Below are 9,669 nucleotides of genomic sequence, written 5' to 3'. Positions count from 1 at the left end.
CAAGCGCTTCTTTAATGTCAATAGCTTGACAGTGGGCTCTCATGGAGCCTCACTGATGTACAGAGCTTTGTTGAGACTCTCCAACACCAAACTTAGAGTTTGGATATGGGAGTTCAACACCAAACTTAGAGTTTGACTGTGGGGGCTCTGGTTGACTCTGCTTTGAGAGAAGCTTTTCATGCTTCCTCTTCATGGTTGCAGAGGGTGATCCTTGAGTTTTAAATACAAGGGAGTCCTCATTCCATTGAAGGACTATTTCACCTCTGTCAACATCAATCACAGCTCTTGCAGTGGCCAGGAAAGGTCTTCCTAGGATGATGGATTCATCATCTTCCTTTCCAGTATCCAGGACTATGAAATCAGTAGGTATGTAAAGGCCATCAACCTTTACTAATACATCTTCTACTTGTCCATAAGCCTGTTTTCTTGAGCTGTCTGCCATCTCTAGTGAGATTTTAGCAGCTTGCACCCCATAGATTCCCAGTTTCTCTATTACAGAGAGTGGCATGAGGTTTATTCCTAAACCAAGGTCACACAGAGCCTTAAAGATCATGGTGCCTATGGTACAAGGTATTATGAACTTTCCAGGATCTTGTCTCTTCTGAGGCAATGTCAGTTGATCCAGATCACTTAGTTCATTGATGAACAAGGGAGGTTCAACTTCCCAAGCATCAATGCCAAATAATTTGGCATTCAGCTTCATGATTGTACCAAGAAACTTGGCAGTTTGCTCTTCAGTAACATCCTCATTCTCTTCAGAAGAGGGATACTCATCAGAGCTCATGAAGGGCATACGGAGGTTCAATGGGATCTCTATGGTCTCTAGATGAGCCTCAGAGTCCTTTGGTTCCTCAGAGGGAAGCTCCTTATTGACCACTGGACGTCCCAGGAGGTCTTCCTCCTTGGGATTCACGTCCTCTCCTTCCCTTACAGGTTCGGCCATGGTGCTTATGTTAATGGCCTTGCACTCTCCTTTTGGGTTCTCTTCTGTATTGCTTGGGAGAGTACTAGGAGGGATTTCAGTGATCCTTTTACTCAGCTGGCCCACTTGTGCTTCCAGATTTCTAATGGAAGACCTTGTTTCATTCATGAAACTTACAGTGGCCTTAGATAGATCAGAGACTAGATTTGCTAAATTAGAAGCATTTTGTTCAGAGTTCTCTGTCTGTTGCTGAGTGGATGATGGAAAAAGTTTGCTATTGCTAAACCTGTTTCTTCCACCATTATTTAAGCCTTGTTGGGGCTTTTGATCCTTCCATGAGAAATTTGGATGATTTCTCCATGTTGAGTTATAGGTGTTTCCATAAGGTTCACCTAAGTAATTTACCTCTGCTATTGCAGGGTTCTCAGGATCATAAGCTTCTTCTTCAGAAGATGCTTCTTGAGTACTGTTGGATGCAGCTTGCATTTCATGCAGACTCTGAGAGATCCTATTGACTTGCTGAGTCAATATTTTATTCTGAGCCAATATGGCATTCAGAGTATCAACCTCAAGAACTCCCTTCTTCATAGGCGTCCCATTATTCACAGGACTCCTTTCAGAAGTGTACATGAACTGGTTATTAGCAACCATGTCAATGAGTTCTTGAGCTTCTGCAGGCGTTTTCTTTAGGTGAATGGATCCACCTGCAGAAGTGTCCAGTGACATCTTTGATAGCTCAGATAAACCATCATAGAATATATCCAGGATGGTCCATTCTGAAAGCATGTCAGAGGGACACTTTTTGGTCAACTGTTTGTATCTTTCCCAAGCTTCATAGAGGGATTCACCTTCTTTCTGTCTGAAGGTTTGAACATCAGCTCTAAGCTTGCTCAGCTTTTGAGGAGGAAAGTACTTGGCTAAGAAAGCCGTGACCAGCTTATCCCAAGAGTTCAGGCTGTCTTTGGGTTGAGAATCCAACCATAATCTAGCTCTGTCTCTTACAGCAAAAGGGAAAAGCATGAGCCTGTAGACTTCAGGATCTACTCCATTAGTCTTAACAGTATCACATATCTGCAAGAATTCAGTTAAGAACTGAAAAGGATCTTCAGATGGAAGTCCATGAAACTTGTAGTTCTGCTGCATCAGAGAAACTAGTTGAGGTTTCAGCTCAAAATTGTTTGCTCCAATGGCAGGAATGGAGATGCTTCTTCCATGTAAATTGGAATTAGGTGTAGTAAAGTCACCAAGCATCTTCCTTACATTATTATTATTTTCGACTGCCATCTCCTTTTCCTGTTCGAAAATTTCTGAAAGGTTATCTCTGGATTGTTGTATTTTAGCTTCTCTTAATTTTCTCTTCAGAGTCCTTTCAGGTTCTGGATCTGCTTCTACAAGAATGTTCTTATCCTTGCTCCTGCTCATATGACAAAGAAGAGGGCACAGAAAAATAATAATAATAATAGAGATCCTTTATACCATAGTATAGGGATCCCTGTGTGAGTAGAAGAAGAGGGGGAGACAAAGAATGTAATATAATGGAAGAAACACAACTGTGAGGATGGCAGAGATGTGAGATGAGATGTTAGGATATGAATGAATAAATAGAATAAGATGGGGGAGGGATAATTTTCGAAAATTATTTTGAAAAAGAGTTAGTGATTTTCGAAAATGGTTTTTGAAAATTGTTAGTATTTTTTCGAAATTTTTTTTTTAAATTAAAAATAAAAATAATTAGTTAATTAAAAAGAAATTTTTGAAAAAGAGGGAAGATATTTTCGAAAATTAGAGAGAGAGAGTTAGTTAGGTAGTTTTGAAAAAGTTAAGAAACAAACAAAAAGTTAGTTAGTTAGTTGAAACAAATTTTGAAAAGATAAGAAGTTAGGAAGTTAGAAAAGATATTTTGAAAAGATATTTTTGAAAAAGATAAGATAAGAAGATATTTTTGAAAAGATATGATTGAAATTAGTTTTGAAAAAGATTTGATTTTTAAAATCACAATTAATGACTTGATTCATAAGAAATCACAAGATATGATTCTAGAACTTAAAGTTTGAATCTTTCTTAACAAGCAAGTAACAAACTTCAAATTTTTGAATCAAAACATTAATTGATTATGTTATTTTCGAAAATTATGATATAAAATAAGAAAAAGGTTTTTGAAAATTATTTTTTTGGAATTTTCGAAAATAATCATGAATTTTGAAAAAGATTTTGAATTTTGAAAAAGATTTTGAAAAAGATAAGATTTTCAAATTTAAAATTTGATTTGACTCATAAGAAACAACTTGATTTTAAAAATTTTTGAAAAAGTCAATCCAAATTTTCGAATTTGAATCGAGAAAAAAAAGGAAAGATATTTTTTATTTTTAAAATTTTTATGAAAAACATGAAAATTATGCAATGCATAAAATTTTTAGATCAAAACATGTGATGCATGCAAGAATGCTTGAATGTCAAGATGAACATCAAGAACATAATTTTGAAAAATTTTAATGCAAAGAAAACATGCAAGACACCAAACTTAGAATTCTTTAATGCTTAGACACTAAGAATTCAAGAATGCATATGAAAAACAATAAAAGACACAAAACAAAAAATCATCAAGATCAAACAAGAAGACTTACCAAGAACAACTTGAAGATCATGAAGAACACTATTAATGCATGATATTTTTGAAAAAATGCAAGATGCATATGCAATTGACACCAAACTTATAACATGACTCAAGACTCAAACAAGAAACACAAAAATATTTTTGATTTTTATGATTTTCTAATTTTTTTGTATTTTTATTTATTATTTTTTTTTTCGAAAATTATTGTGAAAAATAAAAATAAGGATTTCAAAATTTTTAATATGATCTCCAGGAATCTTGCCATGTTAGTCTTAAAGCTCCAATCAAAGGGTCAGGCATGGCTTAATAGCCAGCCAAGCTTTAGCATATAATTACATGGACTGGAGTGATTAGTTGAATGCCAATCCCAAAGTAGTTTGGGTATGGCTTTACAGCCAGATAGGCTTCAACATGCTTCATGAAACACTAGAATTCATTCTTAAAAATTCTGAAGAAAAATAATATTTTTGAAAACATTTTTTTTTCTAAAACAAGTGAGAAAATTTTGAAATATTTTTGAAAAATTTTTTAAAAGAAAACAAAAAGAAAATTACCTAATCTGAGCAACAAGATGAACCGTCAGTTGTCCAAACTCGAACAATCCCCGGCAACGGCGCCAAAAACTTGGTGCACGAAATTGTGATGTCCAGGCTCGAACAATCCCTGGTAATGGCTCCAAAGCTTGGTGCTTTGATCTTAATTCATAATTGTCACAACTTCGATACAACTAACCAGCAAGTGCACTGGGTCGTCCAAGTAATACCTTACGTGAGTAAGGGTCGAATCCCACGGAGATTGTTGGTATGAAGCAAGCTATGGTCACCTTGCAAATCTCAGTTAGGCAGATATAAATTGATAATAATGTTTTCGAATAATAAATAATAGAATAGGGATAGAGGTACTTATGTAAATCATTGGTAGGAATTTCAGATAAGCGAATGGAGATGCTTTTCGTTCCTCTGAACCTCTGCTTTCCTGCTATCTTCATCCAATCAGTCTTACTCCTTTCCATGGCTGGCTTTATGCAAGGGCATCACCGTTGTCAGTGGCTACATCCCCTCCTCTCAGTGAATAATATGCTCACGCACCCTGTCACGGCACGGCTATTCATCTGTCGGTTCTCGATCATGCTGGAATAGGATTCACCCTCCTTTTGCGTTTGTCACTAACGCCCAGCACTCGCGAGTTTGAAGCTCGTCACAGTCATTCAATCATTGAATCCTACTCAGAATACCACAGACAAGGTTTAGACCTTCCGGATTCTCTTGAATGCCGCCATCATTCTAGCTTACGCCACGAAGATTCTGGTTAGGAGATCTAAGAGATATTCATTCTAGCTTAATTCATGTAGAACAGAAGTGTTTGTCAGGCACGCGTCCATAGGGGAGAATGTTGATGAGCGTCACACATAATCATCACCTTCATCACGTTCTTGAGTGCGAATGGATATCTTAGAAGCGAAATAAGAAGAATTGAATAGAAAACAGTAGTACTTTCATTAATCTTTGAGGAACAGCAGAGCTCCACACCTTAATCTATGGAGTGTAGAAACTCTACCGTTGAAAATACATAAGTGAAGGTCCAGGCATGGCCGAGATGGCCAGCCCCCAAAACGTGATCAAAGGATCATAAAGTAATCCAAAGATGCCTAATACAATAGTAAGAGGTCCTATTTATAATAAACTAGCTACTAGGGTTTACATGAGTAAGTATTTGATGTATAAATCCACTTCCGGGGCCCACTTGGTGTGTGTTTGGGCTGAGCTTAAGTGTTGCACGTGCAGAGGCTATTTGTGGAGTTGAACGCCAGTTTTTGTGCCAGTTTGGGCGTTCAACTCTGGTTTTGGATCCTTTTCTGGCGCTGGACGCCAGATTTGGGTAGAAAGCTGGCGTTGAACGCCAGGTTACATCGTCAATTCTTGGCCAAAGTATGGACTATTATATATGGCTGGAAAGCCCTGGATGTCTACTTTCCAACGCAATTGGAAGCGCGCCATTTCGAGTTCTGTAGCTCCAGAAAATCCACTTTGAGTGCAGGGAGGTCAGAATCCAACAGCATCAGCAGTCCTTTTTCAACCTCTGAATCTGATTTCTGCTCAAGTCCCTCAATTTCAGCCAGAAAATACCTGAAATCACAGAAAAACACAAAAACTCATAGTAAAGTTCAGAAATGTGAATTTAACACAAAATCTATTAAAAACATCCCTAAAAGTAACTAGATTCTACTAAAAACAATGCCAAAAAGCGTATAAATTATCCGCTCATCACTCACCCATGGGCTATTAGAAATAGGATAAATAATCCCTGCCTCTAGAAACTTGGTGACCTCTTTCTGCACCACTTCCTTCATGGCTGGATTTAGCCGCCTCTGTGGTTGAACCACTAGCTTAGCATCATCCTCCAATAGGATCTTGTGCATGTATCTTGCTGGGCTAATGCCTTTAAGATCACTTATGGACCACCCAAGAGCTGTCTTGTGTGTCCTTAGCACTTGAAGTAGCGCTTCCTCTTCCAGGGGATTTAAAGCAGAGCTTATGATCACTGAAAAAGTGTCACCTTCTCCCAGAAATGCATATTTCAGGGATGGTGGTAATGGTTTGAGCTCGGGTTTAGGAGGTTTTTCCTCTTCCTGAGGAAGTTTCAGAGGCTCTTTCAATTCCTCTGAATCCTCCAGATCAGGCTGAACATCTTTAAAGATGTCTTCCAGCTCTGATTTGAGACTCTCAGCCATGTTGATCTCCTCTACCAAAGAGTCAATAAGATCAACTTTCATGCTGTCTTTTGGTGTGTCTGAATGCTGCATGGCTTTGACAGCATTCAACTTAAACTCATCCTCATTGACTCTCAAGGTTACTTCCCCCTTTTGGACATCAATGAGAGTTCGTCCAGTTGCTAGGAAAGGTCTTCCTAGAATGAGAGTAGCACTCTTGTGCTCCTCCATTTCCAGCACTACAAAGTCAGTGGGGAAGGCGAATGGCCCAACCCTGACAATCATGTCTTCAATCACGCCTGATGGGTATTTAATGGAGCCATCAGCAAGTTGGAGACATATCCGGGATGGTTTGACTTCTTCAGTTAAACCAAACTTTCTGATAGTGGATGCAGGTATTAGGTTGATGCTTGCCCCAAGATCACATAAAGCTGTCTTGGTGCAATTATCCTCTAATATGCATGGTATCATAAAGCTCCCAGGATCTTTAAGCTTTTCTGGGAAGCTTTTCAGAATGACTGCACTGCATTCTTCAGTGAGGAGAACTCTTTCAGTTTCTCTCCAATCCTTCTTATGACTCAAGATCTCTTTCATGAACTTGGCATAAGAGGGTATTTGCCCAAGTGCCTTTGCAAACGGAATCTTTATTTCAAGAGTCCTGAGATAGTCTGCAAAGCGGGCAAATTGCTTATCCTGCTCCTCTTGGCGGAGTTTTTGAGGATAAGGCATCTTGGCTTTGTATTCCTCAACCTTAGTTGCTGCAGGTTTATTTTCTACAGAGGTGGTTGGAAAAGCCTTTTTAGAGGGGTTGCTATCAGCACTTGTGTGTGTTTGATCCCTCACTGGCGTTTGGATACCAGGGTTAGAAGCTTGATTGGCGTTGGACGCCAGCTTCTTACCTGTTTCTGGCGTTTGAACACCAGAACTGAGCTTCTATTGGGCGTTTGACGCCAGCTCCTTGCCTGTTTCTGGCGTTTGAACGCCAGAATTGTTCCTCTCTGGGCTCTTACTGTCCTCAGAGGGATTTTGGATAATATTTTGCTCATCCTCTGTCAGTTGTTCTTTCCTTGGCTTTCTGCTGCTCTGAAGTGAGGTATTTAATGTTTTCCCACTTCTTAATTGAACTGCCTGGCACTCTTCTGTTATCTGCTTTGATAACTACTATTTGGTCTGATTCAATTGTGCTTCCATATTTTTATTAGCATTTTTAGTGTCTTGTAGCATCTCCTTGAATTCTGCTAGCTGTTTTGTTAGAAAACACAATTGTTGATTGAGTTCAGCAACTTGTTCTGGAGGACCAAGTTCAGTGGTCACTACTTTGGCTTCTTCTTTTATGGAGGACCCACTACTTATGTACAGATGCTGATTTCTAGCAACTATATCAATAATCTCTTGAGCCTCTTCAATAGTTTTTTTCATGTGTATAGATCCACCAGCTGAGTGGTCTAGAGATATCTGAGCTCTTTCTGTAAGCCCGTAGTATAAGGTGTCTAATTGCACCCACTCTGAAAACATTTCAGAGGGGCATTTCCTTAGCATCCCTCTGTACCTCTCCCAGGTGTTATAAAGGGATTCATTATCCTCTTGTTTAAAGCCTTGGATGTCCAGCCTTAGCTGTGTCATCCTTTTTGGAGGGAAATATTGATTCAGAAATTTGTCTGATAATTGTTTCCATGTTCTTATGCTTGTTGTGGGTTGGTTATTTAACCACCTCTTAGCTTGATCTTTTCAGCAAACGGAAATAGTAACAGTCTGTATACATCCTGATCTACCTCCTTGTCACGTACTGTGTCAGCAATTTGCAAGAATTGTGCCAGAAACTCAGTAGGTTCTTCCTGTGGAAGATCGGAATACTGGCAGTTTTGCTGCACCATGACAATGAGCTGAGGATTTAGCTCAAAACTGCCTGCTTTGATGGGAGGTATAAAGATACTACTCCCATATGCAGCAATGGTGGGATTAGCATATGATCCCAGAGTCCTTCTGGACTGTTCATTTCCACTTAGATCCATGATGGATAAAATGGAATTTATATGAATTGCAAAGAAAATATATTTTTGTTTTTATTTTATTGAAGTAAAACAAACCAAATTATTAAGATAAATAAAATTACTAAGATAAAATAAAATAAAATAATTAGAAATTAAAATGTAAATTTTGAAAACTAAGAGAAAAATAAATTTGAAAATAAAAATAATTGCTTAATTGAGAAGATTTGAAAAACTTTGGATATGATTTTTGAAAAAGATTTTGAATTTTGAAAAGATTTGATTTGTAAAATAAAAATATGAATTTTTAAAAGTAATTTTTCGAAAATTCAATTTAAAATAAAGAGAAAAGGTATTTTTGAATTTAGTGAGAAAAGAGAAAAACAATAAAATGACACAAGACTTAAAATTTTTAGATCTAATGCTCCTTATTTTTCGAAAGTTTTGGAGGAAAAACACCAAGGAACACCAAACTTAAAGATTTTAAGATCAAAACACAAAGAAGCCTCAAGAACAATTTGAAGACTCACAAGAACATAAAAAGAACACCAAACTTAAAACTTTTAGAAAACTAAAAATAAATTTTCGAAAATAAAATAAAAAATAACAAGAGAACACCAAACTTAAAAGTTTGACATGAGATTTAATCAAAGAAAAATTATTTTTGAAAAAGTTTTAAAAGGAAGATTCCCAATTACCAAGAACATAAGCACACCGCTCTAGCCAATTGAGCTATAAATTTAAAGTGTTTTAATAAAGGTATTTAATGTATAAAAATTTTTTTTTTGAAAACTAATAAGTTGAAAACGCACAGGAAAAACAAGAAAAGACACAAGACAGGAAAAACTAAAGATCAAACAAGAAAAATAGCAAGAACAACTTGAACATCAAGAAAGAACAATGAACACAAATTCGAAAATCTAAAGGAAAATAAAAACATGCAATTGACACCAAACTTAAAATATGAAACTAAACTCAAACAGAAAAACTCTAAAGATTAATAAGGAAACATAATAAATTTTTTTGTTTTTGAAAGATTTTTGAAGATAAAATAAAAGACTCTAATTTAATGACTCTAAATCAAAAAGATAATTTTTTCCTAATCTAAGCAACAAAATAAACCGTCAGTTGTCCAAACTCGAACAATCCCCGGCAACGGTACCAAAAACTTAGTGCACAAATTGTAAATCACACTTTTCACAACTCGTACCACTAACCAGCAAGTGCACTGGGTCGTCCAAGTAATACCTTACGTGAGTAAGGGTCGATCCCACGGAGATTGTTGGCTTGAAGCAAGCTATGGTTATTTTGTAATTCTTAGTCAGAAAATTAGTAATAAAAGTGATTATATTTATGAGGAGTAAAAAGCATAAATTAAATAGTACTTGTTATGCAGTAATAGAGAATAGATTGAGGTTTTGGAGATGCTCTGTCT

At 36.9% G+C, this 9,669-nt stretch overlaps 1 non-coding gene across 1 annotated transcript; it reads left to right on the top strand.

Annotated features, from left to right (window-relative positions):
• The first annotated feature begins 1,702 nt into the window (after positions 1–1,702).
• On the top strand, positions 1,703–1,810 carry LOC112725190 (small nucleolar RNA R71). Its single transcript, XR_003164314.1, has one exon. It is a non-coding gene; the product is annotated as a small nucleolar RNA R71 (small nucleolar RNA).
• Positions 1,811–9,669: the final 7,859 nt, after the last annotated feature.

Source organism: Arachis hypogaea, chromosome 11, assembly GCF_003086295.3.
Source record: "Arachis hypogaea cultivar Tifrunner chromosome 11, arahy.Tifrunner.gnm2.J5K5, whole genome shotgun sequence".
In the NCBI taxonomy this organism is placed as follows: Eukaryota; Viridiplantae; Streptophyta; class Magnoliopsida; order Fabales; family Fabaceae; genus Arachis; species Arachis hypogaea.
This window is presented reverse-complemented; position numbering and strand designations above follow the sequence as displayed.